This window comes from Tachypleus tridentatus, chromosome 2 (genome assembly GCF_004210375.1).
Source record: "Tachypleus tridentatus isolate NWPU-2018 chromosome 2, ASM421037v1, whole genome shotgun sequence".
Taxonomy (NCBI): Eukaryota; Metazoa; Arthropoda; class Merostomata; order Xiphosura; family Limulidae; genus Tachypleus; species Tachypleus tridentatus.
The window spans coordinates 42,147,327-42,166,798 of NC_134826.1; the positions used below are offsets into that span (position 1 = coordinate 42,147,327).

Below are 19,472 nucleotides of genomic sequence, written 5' to 3' on the forward strand. Positions count from 1 at the left end.
TTATTCAAAATGTATTGGATTTTCAAGGCTGACTGTACAAAGACATTGACGCAGACCATATTTTATTGCACTCAGTTTAGCCTAAAAAGGTTCTTAAAAACAGTCATTTGTATCTTTTGAAGCAAGCCGTATCTTGTAATAGTCTTCTGAATAAGTTATTTCGAAATGTTAAATTATAGCTTTTATTTGGGTTATTTACCTATATAAATATTAAAGTACAACAAGAGGAAATTCGAACTCGTTTAAGAATTAACATTTTTATTAGAGCTTCATATTGCATGTTAAAGGAACATGATTGTGTTACGCATAATAAATTTTGATTACTTGAATTTCAGGAAAAATTAATTCAAGAAACTAATTTTGTAGGATAACGTTAGTTAGTAGCTTTGTTACATTACCACCAGATGCTAATGTATTCACTATCGTAAAGACGCATTTCCTGTTTTCCCTTTGTTTTAAGTTAGTGAGGGTCAGAAGTATGGAGAGAAGGCTCAAGTACTACCGCCTTGCATCAAGACACACGTTCAAGTACTCATTGGTATTCAAACACGGTTTAATGTGTCACATTAACCTGTAGTTAGAATAAAATAATCTTGAGTCACTTTGTATCTAAGTGGCGACCATTGTTAATGGTTTCGCAAGCTTTGTTTTATTGTATGTTTGTAAAAAATCATTAACCACAAAATAAGTGCCATCAGTGATGATCCACAAGACAACTCTGTGAAGCTAATGGGTATAAGTTGGTGTTTGATGGCGAGTGTTTTCTTGCAACATGACAAAAAATAAAATAACTGATTATGTGTGAAACTTCTGAGAACGTTAATACGCTGGAACAAAGATATGAAGACTGTTCACTTATTATATTATATATCTACGAAGAGGAAGGTAGTGACTCTGAAAGGTGTCAATAGGGCATTTAGATATTCTACAGTTATAACAATGGGATACTGTTTAAAAATTTCAAGTCTATAAAAAGGGTAGAGCAATCACACAGACGCTTTGATTACATAACCATCAACCGTCGACCGTTGGTATGTATGCTTATCGTATGAGATAAAACTGATGATAGCCAACACTATCAGATCAGGTCCCTTTACTAAATCTGGCAATTCAGTGCTTGGTGGGTAGTGTTGGCTAACATCATATAAAAACATAAATAATAAGGATGCAGTGTATTACCTTCCGACAACAAGTGGTGTCCAAACAGTTTCGACATGGTTGATGTAAAGCCTACTGCGCTCTGAAGATCGACAACCATTTAGACTTATCATATTTCTATCCAGGAAACACGCACACAGGCGTTATTGTTGTTGGCCGGTAGATGAACGTTCGCTCATTGCAAGTATAAGCAACACTGAATACAACTTGTAAAAGTTTATGAATAACGCAATTTATGAAGATTTTCAAAACTAAACGTGTAAAAACAGATTTACAAAACCAAGTCTTGATATTGCTCTGAAAATCTAATTGTAGTTTTAATTTATGATTACTGTTATATTTATGACTACTAATTAGCGCTCAGTCACTAGTTTGTTTTAAACTCTATATCTGCATCTAACAGCATCTTGTAAGCTTTAATTAGGAACAATAAATATGACATGTTACGTTTCATTGTCAGCATTGCCTTGTTTGATTCAAAGACGTGTCCATATTCTTGTTACATCTAGAACAAACATGTACGTAGATGCTTCGAGCGTCACAACAGCGTATAAGGAACACAAGATTATCTGACAACCAGAAACCAGCTGTTTTATTCATATATTAACTCGCATCTTGTTTGTAAGAGTGAAGATTGGACGTTTGTTTGGACATTACTAACATAGGAACATAAGTTTAGAAGGAAAGGAAGGAAAGTTTGACAAGCATTTCCGCAATATTACAGTGAAGTTTTTTTTGCGTTTATTGTTAATTTTATCCGATAATTGTATATGTTACATTCACGTAAGTAAACCCAAGGTCACCATTTTTGAGAAATGTACCACATTCACTATGTTAGTCGTTTAGTGGTCACTTCTTATTTCCATTTGTGTACCGGACAATGAAACTTTTGACACGTATTAAATTACAGCATATACATATATACAGTTAACAATATAATAATAAAAAATCTTGGATTTTTATATGGCTTTCAAGCAAGACGTTTACAAAAATTTTAATACACCTCGAAATTCGAAGGTATTTTCATGAAAAAGGTGTGAAAGAGACAAAAATCACTTGTTAAGTCACCCGATTCATCTCGAAAATACTTTTGTGTGTCTGGCCTACGTAACAGGATCTCAAGAGCAGATTCTGGAAGATGAGGAATATGTAAAAAGCGTTAGTTCCTCCAAAACCCTTGTTACAATGACACTAGTGCGTGACCATAGCAGTCAAACTCGACAAAATAAATAGTGGAAAAAGTTAGTTTGAAGAACATTACGTGCCTGGAACATTTTATTTTTTATGAAGAACGCTGAATCATCCGTATCTTTAAACAAATTATAACGTTTCTATCAATACTTACGAACAATATTTTAGTCATTCATAGTACTGAAAGTTATTTACAGTTGATTATTTGTTTGTTTTTGTTTTTGAATTTCGCACAAAGCTACTCGAGGGCTATCTGTGCTAGCCGTCCCTAATTTAGCAGCGTAAGACTAGAGGGAAGGCAGTTAGTCATCACCACCCATCGCCAACTCTTGGGCTTCTCTTTTACTAACGAATGATTGGATTGACCTTTACATTATAACGCGCTCATGGCTGAAAGGGCGAGCATGTTTGGTGCGACCGGAATTTGAAGCTGCCTCCCTCACATTGCGAGTAGAGGGCCTTAACCCACCTGGCCATGCCGGGCCTATTTACAATTGAAAACATTCAAGTATGAAATACGTGTTCTAATCTGATACAGTGGTAAGTCTTCGGATTTGCAACACTAAAATTAGGTGTTTGATTCCTTTTGGTGGTTCCCGGTATGGTCTGATGGTTAAGGCAGTTGACTCATAATCCGAAGGTCGCTGGTTCGAATCCCCGTCACACCAAAGATGCTTGCTTTTTCAGCTGTGGGTGTGTTATAATGTGACGGTCAATTCTACTATTCGTTGGTAAAAGAGTAGCCCAAGAGATGGTCATGGATGGCATTGACAAGCTGCCCTCATTCTAGTCTTACATTGCTAAATTAGGGACGGCTAGCGCGCATAGCCTTCTTGTAGTTTTGCGCGAAATTCAAACCAAACAAGCAAATCCCTCGGTGGATTCAGCAGATAGCCCGATATGCCTTTCCTTCAAGAAAACACACAGAAACATTAAATACGTAAATGATAAATATGCACAAGGCCTGAAATAACTCTCTTTCAAGATTCGTTCAACAACTTTTTAGAAATAAGACCTGACTTGATTTTTATGCCAGAAAAAACCTTATATATTTCCACGTATGTTGTAGATTCAACGTTTGGTTTCAGTTTCTTTTTCTTTGTGACAGAATATCGTATACTTTTCATCAAAAACATAATGAGATGAAATCATAATTGTCACCAATTTTTATACCTACTATAAAATTGTAACTAAATATCCCACAGTTTCGAAATTATTCACTCATCGTTTTCCAATAACGTTACTTGTTTGCGAAATGCTAGAATTTTATGTTATATTACTATTATATTATATTATACCTTATGTTATAAACCAGTCAGAAGATTTCAAAAACAATATGCAAAATACATTTTCACAATGCATCTTCATATGTGAACAAAGGGAAACCTTTCTAAATCTAAACAACTTGTGATTAAAAATAAGTTTTATGAACGCTTAACTAACTCATGTAGCAGGAGTCAAAACAACTCAGTAAAACAAAAATGTTTCACACTAATTTTACTTTAGACGATTATCATTTTCATATCCACATCCAACAAACTTCTGACACTGTTAATCTATAACAATAGATTATATTCCCAAGTGAAAGGAACCAGATAAGATGTAAACAATTCTCTTTTTGACACCTTTGTTAATTTCACTAGAAAACCAGTTTAATCGAAACTTGGATTAGCAATACATTGAATAATTATTTGAAACAACCCATCCTGACGTACTACAAGTTGACTGTGAACAAATGGACTTTGGTTTAAAGAGAACAGTCATTGGGGATTCCTCTAATTATTGGATGAAGGTAAACTCTGAAATTAGCTTTACAGTAGCATAGGTAGCACATAACCACGATATACTTCATTCTGTAATGCAGTTCGGGTTATTGTAAAGTGTGTTTCATCATAATAGGTTTTATTGTTAGTCTAGAATTAATGTGGAAATTAGGATTAGTTAGGATAAAATGGTGGGGTTTATAGGAAAGAGAAAAGAAAAGATTTGAATTTATTAGAGTATTTAAGTGATTATTAAGAAAATTTTATTGGCTCTATAATTCTTTAAGCGTATAAATAAAATTCATTATAAACATGACTTGCATTTAAACCGATAGATCGTCCACAAGTGTTTTAGTTCCAAGTAAACATCTTAGTACAAGTGGTAGTTAGGAAAACAAATTATCATTAAAATATTGCACATATGATAAGCCATGTTGCATTTGAATTTAACTTACCCGTATAAAATATATTTGTGCTATATATGTATATATATATATAGATGTATCATTGTATTTTTAGTATGAGTCCATCTTTTCTCACTCTTTGATTACAGTGTTAAAAATATAATAACCATACCTCAGCATTTTACATTGAATTGAAGTAAAACTTCATGGTAGAATAAATACACAACTGATTACATTTCGTAGTAAACATTTGTGTTTTTTTTTTCAGTTTACATATAGAGCATGCACACTTCTTGAAACAACTGTTTAATGTGATATATGTGTGTGCATAGTATTAAAAACTAATGAAATTTCAAAGCTTGGAGTACACTTCTGTACTAAAACATAAAATAATGTTTTACAGAGTTTTTGATTGGAATATACCACTGAATGATATGTGAGACAGTTTCTGATTGGATGTTACTACTAAATGATATGAAAGGCAGCCTCTTAATAGATACTGACGAATGAAACTGGTCGTACACGATAAAATAAAACCTGTCGTAAGTTCTGCAGCTTTTCAGAGAACTGAAAGATTCAAAGACCTTAGTGTGACGAATAATTTAAATTTGTGTTTACAGTATACTTTTAAATCCTTAAAGCGGTTATCTCTCACAGAAAATCAAATCAGATCTTATATAAGTATCATGTCTGTCATATCGCAGCCGTTCTCAAGAGACCTACCGTTGGGAGAAAAAGCCTCGTCAGCAGTGAATATTTTTTTACTTTCACATATAAGTTTTAAAAATATGTAAATGATATTCATAACTAATTAAGATCCTGGGTTTTAGTTTGGAGCTGCGATACTGAAGTGGTTTATCACTTTGACAAGAGGAAAATGACGTAATGTGGTTAGCATAAAAGTGATTTTCTATGTAACAGGACTGATATCAAAGTTTCCAAATCAAATTAATTAAGATATGAAAGGAGGTTTATAGAAGAAAGAAAAGTAAAAGTATCTAAATGATTATTAAGAAAATTTTTCATCGGTTCTACAATGCTTTACCATATAAATAAAATTCATAATAAAGATGACTTGCATGTGAAACTAACGGCTAGATCATTCACACGTGTTTTAATTTCAAACAATCTTCGCTGCAGAACACAGAGTCTGGAAAATGTCTACCACACTGAACATATTTAGGTTATATACTAATTCAATTGAAGCCTGTCACTTACCTGCCTGAGGTAATGTTCAGGTTACCACGTTTGACATTTTCGTTATCAAGATAGAATAAAAATTGAAAGACGTAAAATTTAATGAGAATCAGAAAAGAGGAAAAGAACCCCAAAACAGAAAGTACTAATTATGAGATCACGTGTTAGGGCAAATATAAAAGTTTATTTAGGGTAGGGACTAACTTCATCACGTGCCAAACAGGACAAAAATTGCTTTTAATGCCACTTATAAAAGTCTGCGGGAGTACTAATAGCGTGAGGAGTATTGCCTTCAAACTCGTAACATCCAACTTAACGTCGGTGGAAACACTGGCGTCCATTTATCTACTAATAATTTTTCGCATAAAAATAATTGCCTCTACCTGAGTCCACGAATCTCTTGATGAATAAGGCTGCTTTATGAATATTACTATAGGGTGGATAAAGGAAATGAGAGAAAGTTTACGCTTTGAGAAACATGATTCGATTATCGTATATCTTGTTATCATAAATGGGTGTACGTCCTACAATTAGTTCTATCTGTATTTAATTGAGACATATCAGTTATAATGCTGCTTCCAGTCACTATATAGATCGTAACCTGCAAATAAACTGGCTTTAAAATGTCTTGCAAATTTCGACGTTGCAACTGCTACCATATCATATGTATATATATCCACAAAAATAGATCTATTAAATCTGGTGCACAATCAGCTTCGTTTGTAAAGGAATTTCAATCTTCAAATAAGGGGGATCTTTGTAAAATAAGTTCTATGGATTTTATGTAAAACTATATTGCAGTCACGCAAACCTAACAAGGTAAAACGTGAAACTTATGTACAAAAACTGTTCGGTAAAGTGAGCAATTATTTAACCGCGTGAAGTTAAAGGTGTAACCTTATGTACTGATTATCTGTGTGTGCGCATATATATATATATTACTCTCTAGTTTTCGAAAATGCTAATATTTGCAATATTGATAAATATATACTGTCTGTACCTGGGAATTTTCCTGTTGCAATTATTGAATTATCTTTAATTATAGTGTTTAAACCTCGTAGTTGTAAAACAATATTCTTGGTTTCATCACTAAAAACACCCACGAGGTTTTAAGTAGTGTATAACAGTATAAGCGTTCCAACAGAAACCTGCGATTGCAATGATTACAAATTAATGAAGAAAAATAAGAAATAAATGTTACTGAAACTGTTTATTCTTGCAATAAGCCTCTGCTGCAACGGCAGCTACAGTTTCATTACTGTATCGGAAACGCATTGCAGCTCACACGGAACATCATGGCGTGCGTTATGCACGCAGCAGGAGCCACAACACGTACAAAAATTAAAACAAAATGCGAGGACGTAATTTTAATAAATAATTGTCAATATAAAATTAACAGTAATATTTCAGTAGATTTTTCATAACGCATTCTTCTATTTATATATATATAAGATTCAACCCCAAAAATCTTCGAACAAATGTGTTTAACTGCTGAAATTAAGAAGTGCCGATATCTAAGGAACTGTGCCAGCCAATAAGTTATTACTTTTACTTTCCTTTGGTACAGAAACAGACATTAACATATTAGTTTGCTTTTTACTCGCCTTCCTATTTTATACAGCCCTCTACCTAGAACAAATAGCTCTGTAGATAGAGTATTCCAGCTGATAGGAGTACACACCTTTTTCACCTGCATCATGATGAAGGAAATAAAAGAAAATTATGGGTCGTTGTTCACGATGCTTACAGCTCTTCTGTTGTAAGACAGGCGCACCTGCAGACGGACCCTTGAGGACCAGTGAGGGTTGAATCATGCTGGAAATGGTAATGGGTGGACGTCTAATAAATGTATCTCTGGTGTACGAGTTTTATTAAAATGGAAAGTACGATTCTGTTCATTTATGCTACAGCTATGCGGAGGTCCACCAAGCAGACCAGGAATGGGTAGAGAGCACTTCTGTTGATAAGATGTTCGGCTTGGTGTTGTAGCAAAAATAAAATGAAAAGGAACACAACCGTTCCAGTTAACCCTCAAGGAACAATGTTTAACTTATATTAGAATAATTTAAAAAAAAAGTCAAGTGGCATACCTTATACACGTGTTAAATATAATATGAAAACCTTTCTTGTTTTTTTGTTAGATAATTTCTAACTAAAAGTCTAAAATCCAGTATCAAGAATGGGTTTTTAATTTACAAAAATACAATTGGGTTAACGAAAAAGGCAAGTCACTGCTTGCATTAACAGTTGAAAAGAAAATTGAAACAAAGTGATTAACAACGCAGACTAAACTGAACAAAAACAGAACTTATGGTCCACAGTAGAGAAAATATCATAAATATATATATATATTTGATATATATAAATGATGAAAAAGGAATACTGGTTACCGACTAGCTTAGGCAAAAACAGTACATATTACGTCTTTAATTATTGGAGTTCAGGGCAAAAATAACTAAAACTACGTACAATACTGACCATGAATCTGTTTACCAATTGGAGTAGGCAAAAATACTACATATTACAGCTCTAATTATTGAAGTTCAAGGTAATAACATGCACAATGTTGGATAAAAAACTGAACATTAGCTCAGTTCAGGATATATAATCGTTACAATTACATTATATTAAAAAAAAGCAAAAAAACACATAATGTTGGCCAACAAAGCTGAACACTAGCTCAGTTTAGGATATCTAATCATAACAATATTACATTATATTAAAAATTAAATAAAACCCACGCATAATACTGGCCAAAAAACTGAAGAATAGCTCAGTTCAGGATATTTAATCGTAACAATATCATGTTATATTAAAAAATAAGTAAAAAACGCACACAATATTGGCCAAAAAAACTGATGAATAGCTCAGATCAGGATGTATAATAGTAGTAATATTACATTATATTAAAAATAAGTAAAAAACACGCACATTATTGGCCAAAAAACTGAAGAATAACTCAGTTAAGAATATGTAATCATAACATTTGTATTATATTTTTATCTGAGGTAACTGCATAAGAGGTGAACATCTAAAGATGAAAACGGTTTCATAGAAGTAACCCAGTGGGTATCGAGATAATGATTAATTGAATGATACCTGCTGTCAAACACATATCCTTAAGAAAAGCTTTTCACGTGTCTGTAACAAGTGAACATGTTCCCACACATGAACACTAGTTAAATTTTTTTAAAGCATGTATATATATATATGTATATATATACACACACACACACTTATATTAGTTTTAAAATAGCGATATTGTAAGAAAAACATATCACACACTGTAAGCCAATAATATCAAGTATTCTCACAAAAGTATTTGTACTTCTAAAACATAGTTATGAAAACTGAATGTACATATGTACAGTCACATATATGTAACAATATACAATACAACTATTGAATATCACATAACTACAGCGTTGTAACGACGTTGTTATCTCACTGATTACTGACACAGAACAAGAAAATTAGATTTTCATATTTACACAAGTATTCAAGCAAATACGTTTTAGCGTTTTTATAGTAAATACAGTGAAAGAGACTGACTTATGTAAGCAAAATAATTATGAATATATATACATATGTATTCCCCAGTTTCTGTTCATTCCACGTTTGTTTCTGTTTATTTAATCAAAAACACATACCTTTGGTGCTTTGCTCACAAAAGAAAGAGGGCCAGTCCTAACGAAATTCAATTATGAGAAATTAAACTTATCAACATACGCCTTTAATGAATGAAAGTAAATCCATGTTATTTTTTTTAGAAGTTTGAAAATTGATGTCCGGCAGGAAAACGACACGAAATGAAACTTGTGAGTTGTACTGACTTATTGATTTATTAAACGTGTACAGTCCCATTTATTTACAGCTACTGTAACTTTGGGCGTGTAGAAGATTTTATATTGCCTACTTAATTAATGAATGACTAAACAAATAAGATGAAATAATTAAACATGCACATAAATCAGTTATGTTTGCAAATCTATTGTTAGTCTGGTAACTAACTCTGTATATTTGTTTGTCTTTCAGAATGTATTTATACATGCACATATCTAACTGTGCTGTCAGTTTGTTCCTGCAGCTAGATTAAATAGTTTTCCTATTCTGTGACGATTCAATGTGTCTATATATTTGGGGAGGGGGCTTCTCCCGGGAGAAAAGGAATCTATTCCTTTCAGTTATTTAACGGAAGGCAATTCAAAGAAAAATAGTAAAGTCGACAAGATAACGAAATACATTCTTTATGCGAAGAGCGTAGCCTGATAGCTTTGCGGCTGGTGTAATGTGCAAGAAACCTTGGTAAGTTGCGAATGTTGTATACCAACAAGGAGAAATGCCGAATACAAGCGCCTTCTCTTTCACAGGATATCCATGTTGATTGCTGTGAGTTAATCTTATTATGACGAATCTTCAACCAACCCACGTTGCTTTCGGAGAAGTAATGCAACATGTGCAGGCTTATAGAAATTGATTGTTATGGGAAAGATTAATCATCTCCGCTTCGCTTGCTGTCTGCTATGACGTGATATGCCTATCGAAAGTTAGACGGGTTTCTTTCTTGTAATAAGAACAAAATCTCGAACTGCCGTTTTTCCTCGATTTTTTATAAAACAGACATGTAGATTCTCTATAGTAAACATCACTTTTAACTCCATTCTAACCTAAAAAAGTTTCACTACATTAATTAGCCATAGAAGACATAAAATAATCTAGTATAACTTCTATTTAGCCAGTTCCACACACTAAATGCCTACATGAAAGTCCATTAAACCATTGTAGTGAGGGTTCCTAAATGGTTGTCTTGAGCATGTTCGAATTTTTCATCAGAAAGGTAAAATTGCAAATTTGTAACGTTTCTCACGATATTTCTTACGTTTACATCTAGTAAGTTCATTTGGGTAGGCTCCAGTAAAGAAGTGCATGACATCTTTATCAGAAATAATTTTGCACTCTTTGCCACCCTCAGAGACTTGGATCAGTAAGGTATGGCTGCAGAATAAGACTCTGACATAAAAGATTCCCACTTTGATTTAATACAGGACACAATGAAAACAAAAACAAAAACTGTGACAGATATTTAGTTTTTTAAAGGAAGTATACTTTCCTAAACCTAGGCGTTCAGGGACATTGACATTCCTTTTTGTCCCGCTCATGAAAAAAATATGTCATGTCAAGTTCGTGAAATTGGTAAATTTTCGAAGACAGAGCACATATTCTAAACATGAAGAACTGAAATATGCCTGGAGAAACATGAGACTGAAAGAATATTCAGGCCGATGGCCACGTTGAAGATAAGATAAGAAGCAAGGCAATAAACCCCCGACAAAGCACATTATAACAAACACTTCATAGCCAAGGTCATCTGGTACCTGGATCATCAGGACACGATGCTGTATAAGTGTTGCTTTTATCTGTGGAAAACGGGGAGGAGGTCATTCTCTTTATATCCATCTTCATTAGTGAATGTTAATACAATCATTACAAAGTAACTGCTCTCATTTCTTGGAGATTTCATCAGGACAGCTCGTGACCTATGTCCAGGTTTCCCATGCCTTTTGTTGTCGTGTCCAAAATAAAAAGATGCCAGTACAAGTAAGAACTAAAAGTACGTGTCTCGGATATGTCTGGATAAAGAACTTGCGACAAATTACGTACAATTTTTTTCCAAACCAAATTTAAATCATAATTCGTTCAACGTGTTAATACATCTGACCAACGAAATTTCATGCACCACGATATGATTTTTCAAATCACCGATCATTGTTACCTACCGGTTTCAACATGCAGTTTCATTATTCACATGAACCAATACCCTCTCTTCTGTCATCCCACGTGATATACTATGATGATATGACGTTCTCGCTTGTATACATTTTATTCGGTTTGGAGAAGTAGTAATATAGCATTTTCTATATCAGGATTGGTTTGGTTTGTTTTGAATTAAGCACAAAGCTACACAATAAGTTATCTGTGCTCTGCCCACCACGTGTATTGAAATCCAGTTTCTAACATTCTAACTCCGCAAACATATCATCATGCCACTGAGGAGAGGCAGTAAATGTTTTAGAAAGTTTTATTGTTACTTAACTATAAATTTAATTATTTTTGCATTTATAAATATGTACAACATTTTAAAGGCGGAACACAAAATTCTCGTTGATGTATGACCATATATTCTCATATATATGCGCATTGCGCATGTGTGAAAATTATCGACTTAAATGCAACTGAACATGCACATGAGAGTTCCAGTAGAGCAATACTTTTGAATTCACACACGTACCTTTAAGTTACGCTAACCAAGAACGTAACACAATCATTTAGTAGTAGCATAACAGATAGCACATTGCGCAGTTTTGTGCTTAACTACAAACAAACAACTTAGTACTCCTACACTAAAGATGGTTATAATTGAGTCTTCGGGTCGATGACTTGGTCGTTTAGCCTTGTTGAAGATACCAAATATTGCTATTTTCGGGGCTATAAGTTAAGTAGTTTAGTTTGAATTACGCACAAAGCTACACTAGAGCTATCTGCTTCAAAGGCTGAAAGGGCGAGCATGTTTGGTGTGATGGGAATTAGAACCCGCGACCTTCAGATTACGAGCCGAGTGCCTTAACCACCTGGCCATGCCTGGCCTTAAGTAACAAGTACTTATAATTTTCAGCTTAAGTTATTTCAGTAAATTTTTACGTTGATGAGTTTATATTAATTTTTAACGTACACTGCTGGCCAAAATCTTAAGACCAATGAACATAAAGAAAAAATACGCATTTTGCGTTGTTAGAATCAACCACTTATTTGAGTAGAGCTTCGAAAGATGAAAATAAGAAAAGGAAAAATAAAATAAAAACTTTTTATCATTTAATAGGGAAAATGTGAACACTATGAAATTAGCCTAAATACCAGCTGGTCAAAAGTTTAAGACTATACCAAAAAGAAGTCCTAAACAGGGTAGGAAATACCCAACAAGAGGTCTCAGTATTGAGTTGCACGGCCGTTATTGCGAATAACTTCAAACATTCGCTTTGGCATGGTCGATATAAGCGTTTGCAGAACGCTGGCTGGAATGTTATTCCAAGTGGTGAAGATGGCTTCACGAAGATCATGCACTGTTTGGAATTGACGTCCATTTCTATGACTTCCCTTACCATCCACCCCCAAAAATTTTCAATGGGGTTCAGTTCGGGTGAACACGCTGGATGGTCCAAAAGAATCACGTTATTCGCCATGAAAAATTTCTTTATACAGCGAGCATTGTGGATTGCAGCATTGTCCTGCTGAAAGATCCAATCATTTCCACACAAATGAGGGCCTTCAGTCAATAAATATGCTCTCTTCAACATGCCAATGTAGCCAGATGCTGTTTGACGCCCCTGTATAACCTGAAGCTCCATTGTTTCATGAAAGGAGAAAGTACTCCAGATCATGATGGAACCTCCTCCACTGTGTCCTATAGAAAATGTCTCCAGTGGGATATTCTTATCGTGCCAGTAACGTTGAAAGCCATCTGGACCATCCAGGTTAAATTTTTTTCTTACCAGAGAACAAAACCTTCTTCCACTTTTCTACGTCCCATGTTTGGTGTTTCTCAGCAAAGTTTAACCGAGCTGTTTCGTGGTGTGGAAGGAGGCGTGGCATTTGAAGACGTTTACGGTTTTTAAAGCCTTTCTCTCGTAGATGGCGTCTTATTGTTCTAAAGCTGTGTTCTGCGTCCGTCAGGGCCTTAATCTGGTTCGACGATCGGCTGGTGTCTTGCCGGACAACCCATTAAATTATCCTGCTCGACGCCAGCGACATTTTCTTGGGTCGACCACTTGAAATTCTCGTTCTGTATCCCTCAGGGTCTTTTAAGAAATTTGCAACAGCAGTTTTGCTCTGCTCAATTTCACCAGCGTTAGCACGTTGAGAGAGACCTTTCTTTTGTAGTTCGAAAATTCTGCCATGTTCAAACTCTATCAAATTTCTAGCCTTTGCCATGTTTTTATCCAATGTAACACAGGAGATGTCAATATGTTTTTATCCAATGTAACACAGGAGATGTCTATATGTTTTTATCCAATGTAACACAGGAGATGTCAATGGGAGATGTTGACAATGCTAATGCTTGAACACAAATGACTAAATTAAACTAAATGATAAACTAAATCGTTAGATGTTTAACGATTAACGCTTTGTTTCAGTATGGTTTTAAACTTTTGACGAGCTAGTATTTAGGCTAATTTCATAGTGTTCTCATTTTCCATATTAAATGTTAAAAAAGTTTTTATTTTTATTTTTCATTTTCTTATTTTCATCTTTCGAAGCTCAACTCAAATAAGTGGTTGAGTCTAAAACGCAAAATGCTTATTTTTTCTTTATGTTCATTGAGCTTAAGATTTTGGCAAACAGTGTATATAAATTTGTGGTTTTCTGTAACTTAAACGATATTTCTTAATATCAATGTTGAAAGTTACAAAATAATAAAATAATCCAGCTCGAAGTAAAAAACAAAACAAATGTAATCCGTATTTTTTAAAGTTTTAAAGATGTTTTGCTAAGCCTTTTCTTCTGCGTGCTAGAACGCTAAAAATTTCTTCTCGAAGCATTCTTAGAATAATATTAAGTAATAATGGTTTTCCAACAGATTTATCAAACACTAGTCAAAGTTATTTATCGTTCGCAAATAAAAATATATAATTCTTTGTTTATGTTCTTCACTCGGATTAAAATACACAGTGGATATATGTTTCATCTAATGGAGAGACAAGAGAAAATACATTTGGTGCCTTAGGGAAGGCATAATCGGATTTGGGTAACGTTTTTTTTTCACAATATCTTCACAAAAGCTGCTTATTTATTCTATGATGTTAATCTATTTAATATAACTCCATATACATTGAGAATTTTTAACTCCTAAGAAGTATAAATTGGTGACAACGGTCTTTGTACAGGACTTGGTCGTTACGAGTGTAAGTCATATTCCGATTTTGTTTACTTAACATGTAAACCCGCGTCATATTGATTTTTATTCCTATGTATTAATTTGTTTATTTATAGTTAAGCAGAAAGCATTCTAAGTAAGCAGACATATCGCTGTATCACTGGAGGCCCCTGTGTATAAGAGTAAATAGTACAAGATAGGGGAATTAGTGCATAATAATGCCATTGTCATATAATAGGGTATTTACATACATAAAAAACAACAGTTAGAGCATAATAGATAAATAGTTTATAATATAGATATTAATAAATTTATTGCTGATAATAATGTCATAATCATTCAACTTACGTCACAAAATAATTATAAATATTTTAAAACTTAACACTTGTAATAATCTATACACATGTATAGAAATATGTGTAAATGAATTGTATGGTTTCTGAGCAAATATTATTACAGCTCACGGGCACATTCAGCTATTACATTTTGCTCTGGCAAGTGAGGATTGTAATCTATCTCACTGTGTAATATAGTTTACAATTATATATTTAAATACAAAAATAATATAGGTTTCTGCACTAAGTTACACGTTCCAGATAAATATAATGTACCAAACTTTGTTTCGTTAATTTTGCCTTAGGATGCGTTGTAGGCATTACTCAGGACTTATTTTTCACTGCTACGAATCTGTATTGATTTTGTGTGGGTCAGCCTGGTTGCATGTACTGAATTATTCCTATTGTTATAGAAGAAAAAGTGTCTGGAAACACCTATTTAGGTCTTACTCTGTAACAATTGTAATAGAAGATACTAGTGTTGGCTTCTCCATTTTGTCTGCTACATTACGATATTTCAAACTGAAGCTAGGGATGTGTTTTTATATGTATTGGTTTGAGAGAAATGTTAACTGGTGATGCTGTATTTTGATAATACGACAACATTTGGTTTGACAATGTTGGAGAAGCACATTGCTGCTACTGAAATGGATCGTCTTGTACGAAAGTATAACCAGTAAATGATCTGGTAGCAACTTTAATCCTTAACTAAGCGTTCCCTGCTTTCTGAGTATTTGGGAGGAAACTTCCAACGAATATTAGAGTCTGAAACTTGTGTGTGCGTGTGAGTATATATATATAATTTCTAGTTGTACATGGGAGGTATGTAGTCTTTAACAGCATAATAAATCGCATAAATTGTGTTAAAAACAGTGAGAAGGCTCTTCCATTGTATTCGATCTAAATATATTTCTTGCGATGCTAGTTTAGTGGATGTCTCGACTGATAAATGACAGTATTGTATTGCACAGCATGGGCACATATCGTTTAATGGTTTATATATTATTCGTGATGATACGTACGTTAGTTAATACCATAAACAGATCCACTGATTTGTTGTTCTTAAGGCTATATTGCACTGTTTAATTACACCGTGTTCGGTTTCCAGATTCACAGAGGCCCGGCATGGCTCGATGGATAAGGCACTCTACTCATAACCCGAGTTGCGGGTTCGAATTCCCGTCACATAAAATATGCCCGCTCTTTCAGCCGTGGGGCCGTTATAATGTGACAGTCAATCCCACTATTCATTGGTAAAAGAGTAGCCCAAGAGTTGGCGGCGAGTGGTGATGACTAGCTGTCTTCCCTCTAGTGTTACACTGCTAAATTAGGAACGGCTAGCGCAGATAGCCATCGTGTAGATATACGCAAAATTCAAAACAATCCAAACCAATCGAATGCTGGTTTTTTTGTTTGTTTGTTTTTGCTAAACTCAAACCTACACAATGGCTATATGTGCTTTGCTCTCTCCCCCACACGACCTGCGTATTTAAAACTCATTTATAACGGTATGGGGACCATCTTTCTAATACTGGAGCCCTTTCAACAGTGGGGACGTTATAACGTGACAGTCAATCCCACTATTCATTGGTAAAAGAGTTGGCGGTGGGTGGTGATGACTAGCTGCTTTACCGCTAGTCTTACACTACTAAATTATGGACGGCTAGCACAGATAGTTCTCGTGTAGCTTTGCGCGAAATTCAAAACCAAACCAAATCAAAACCGCTTCGCAGATAGCAGTGCAGTAACAGAAAGCAGAGTTGCAGGTTGATAGTATATATTTTTTCTGTGATTAATGCTAATAAATTGACTGTTCAAATTTCAGTTACTGACACAGAAATACGTTAATAGCATTTCCAATACCCTGTCACACCACACACATTAGTAAAAGGTCTGACATTCATGTGACAAGGTTGTGTCATGTGACTGTAGCTTGTGCAAGTTGCTGTCGTAAAGCGACAGTCCAGTAGAGTGTCTGATAAATTAATACAACCCATATCAAAGAGTACATGCATTTTTGCCTATGAAGAAGTGACACTTACATTTGGTTATTTTATTTTCTTACATCTTGTTACAGGATATTTTAAGAACGATTCAGTTAGAAAATCACGGTGGAAAAAAAATTAACCATATATTTCTAACTTAACTCTTGCACTGTGCAACAACTGAGTTTTTTCTTTAATCTTAATAGTTTTAGCTTCACCTCTTCCTTAAACGCTCAATACTAAGTTCGAATGATTTTTTTTTACTGTGTGTTTGAGTCATTTATCTCTGTCAGTTTTTCTAAGGCTCTTAAGTTCTTCCCGCGTGGGTCCCCTACTGGTGCAGCGGTAAGTCTATGGATTTACAACGCTAAAATCAGCGGTTCGATTCCGCTCGGTGGACTCAGCAGATAGCCCAATGTGGCTTTGCTATAAGAAAAAACGTACACACATACTCTTCCCACGTGGAAAAGAATAAACTCTATCGAAGAAACCAGCAATAGCATCAGTATCAACAGTCGTAAATAACCAGTTTTTGAACATCAGTGATAGTAATTATGTCCATTAAGTGAGCAAAGAAAACATATTAGACTCAAGATAACCAGGAAGTAGTGGATTGTGAAACAAAATGGAACCACGTTTACCAAAGAACTAACTTTAACTTTGTACCACATCTAAAGAACATTATACTTTGTTGTTTCTTGGACCTATTAGTCACAACATACCTTCTGTTTATCGAATTCGTTTCGATGTTTGTTGTGGAATTAGTAACAGATAAACTGATATAGAATGATAACGTTTTACGAGCCACATTTGTACCATGTAGAAACAAAATATCGCCTTTATTCTAAAAGAATCATTTGTGTCTAATATCATTAATGTTTAAGCGAAACTGATTTATTTCACACTGTTTGTACAATTGTTTATTTTGTTTGTTTTGAACTTCGCGCAAAGCTACACAAGGGCTATCTGCGTTAGCCATCCCTAATTTAGCAGTGTAAGACTAGAGGGAAGGTAGCTATTAATCACCACCCACCGCCAACTCTTGGGCTACTCTTTTAACCAATGAATAATGGGATTGACCGTAACATTATAACGCCCCCCGGTTGAAATGACGCACATGTATGGAGCGATGCTGTCTGTACAAATTTTCTGGATTATTTATTTGTAGTTAAACACAAAGCTACATAATGGGCTACCTGTGCCCTGCTTACTACGGATATCGAAACTCGGATTCTAGAGTCATAAGTCCGTAGACATTCCATTGTGCCACTGAGGGGGGCGGCGGTGGTTTTGGGTAGCTTATCTGTTGATTTCAGTTCTCTCATTGCACCCGTTTTGCACTGGCGTCACGGTTGATACCAAGTATTAACAGACAACCATGAATCTGGGAAAAATAGGCTGTATGAACAACAATCATCGGATTTATTTCTCAATATAAAACGTTGCTAACATTTCAAGAAAAATCTCGCATATCTCGCAGTTGGCCTTTCTGTCTTTGAAATAATTATAGCCAAATACTAGACTGTAATATTGAACTAAATCTAAGTTGGAAATTCATGCAATATATATTTATATGTAATAGTAAAAATTTAAAGTTTACGGATCACAAGTTTTCGTCACTCACCATCCACCAAAACAAACAAATAAACAAACTTAGCCCACTAATATTAGCTTTACAATTCTCATACAGACATGAACATTAAGAACAAAACCAATACAAGAAGGAAATTTATAGTTGTATCGATGAAAACTTTATTTATTCCAGTGATTTTAATATATACGTAAGTTTAGACAGATTTATAAGTTTATATAGATTTATCCAACAGATGACAACGTGCACAGATTGTTCCATGGTGTCTACATATCTTCTGTCACCGCTATTGACTAGTGAGCCTTGTCATTTGATGTCACGAACAAGACAGCAAACAAGCACACCGGCTCGTTCTAAATCGTCAGTTTCTAGAACAGCTGTCGACAAAATTGAGACGATTAACATTAGCACTGCAGCCTAAAACGTAATACTGACAGCTCTGATATAAAAGCGTAAGAAAGAAGCTAGTTGATTTTAACATGCAGTGACAGAGAAAGAAAGTTAAAGTGAAAAATGGAAGAATTTTAATAGTTTGTTCGATCCAAAATTTAATCGTTTAGGAACTAGCTTTTTTAAAGAAATTACATATATTTTAAATTCTGCATTAATTAACAGTATCAGTAAAAGTGACTTCTAAAAAAACACTTTTAAATATATTTTTCATTTCCGTATTTCGCAAGCAGTGACAGTTACTCTAGGGCTATCTGTGCTAGCTGTCTCTAATTTAGCAATGTAAGACTGGAGGGAAGGCAGCTAGTCATCACCATCCGCCGCCAACGCTTAGGCTACACTTTTACCAACGAATAGTGAGATTGAGCGTCAACTTATAATGCCCCCACAGCTGAGAAGGCGAGCATGTTTAATGTCATGGGGATTCGAACCCGCGACCCTCAGATTACAAGTCGAGTACCTTAACCAC

General features: G+C 34.5%; 1 long non-coding RNA gene across 2 annotated transcripts in view; it reads right to left on the minus strand.

Annotated features, from left to right (window-relative positions):
- The window catches only part of LOC143241902 (uncharacterized), a 41,006-nt gene that overhangs the window by 17,363 nt on the left and 4,171 nt on the right, over window positions 1–19,472 (minus strand). The window contains exon 3 of one of the 2 annotated variants that reach the window (XR_013022337.1): window positions 18,428–18,930. The exons of the other annotated variant lie outside the window; for it this stretch is intronic. This is a non-coding gene — a long non-coding RNA (uncharacterized LOC143241902). Of the gene's footprint in view, window positions 1–18,427; window positions 18,931–19,472 lie in introns of those variants that run through there. 2 annotated transcript variants of the gene reach the window in all.